This window comes from Bison bison, unplaced genomic scaffold (genome assembly GCF_000754665.1).
Source record: "Bison bison bison isolate TAMUID 2011002044 unplaced genomic scaffold, Bison_UMD1.0 scf7180017864285, whole genome shotgun sequence".
Taxonomy (NCBI): Eukaryota; Metazoa; Chordata; class Mammalia; order Artiodactyla; family Bovidae; genus Bison; species Bison bison.
In genome coordinates, this window is record NW_011494857.1 from 254,297 (window position 1) to 254,677 (window position 381).

The following is a 381-nucleotide window of genomic DNA, read 5'->3' on the forward strand; positions in this document are numbered from 1 at the left end:
GACTTAGACGGACCTTTGTTGGCAAAGTAATGTCTCTGCTTTTGAATATGCTATCTAGGTTGGTCATAACTTTTCTTCCAAGGAGTAAGTGTCTTTTAATTTCATGGCTGCAGTCACCATCTGCAGTGATTTTGGAGCCCAAAAAAATAAAGTCTGACACTGTTTCCACTGTTTCCCCATCTATTTCCCATGAAGTGATGGGACCAGATGCCATGATCTTCGTTTTCTGAATGTTGAGCTTTAAGCCAACTTTTTCACTCTCCACTCTCACCTTCATCAAGAGGATTTTGAGTTCCTCTTCACTTTCTGCCATAAGGATGGTGTCATCTGCATACCTGAGGTTATTGATATTTCTCCCAGAAATCTTGATTCCAGCTTGTG

At 40.9% G+C, this 381-nt stretch overlaps 1 pseudogene; it reads left to right on the forward strand.

Annotated features, from left to right (window-relative positions):
• LOC104995712 overlaps positions 1 to 381 on the forward strand; it is a 2,082-nt pseudogene that overhangs the window by 1,157 nt on the left and 544 nt on the right.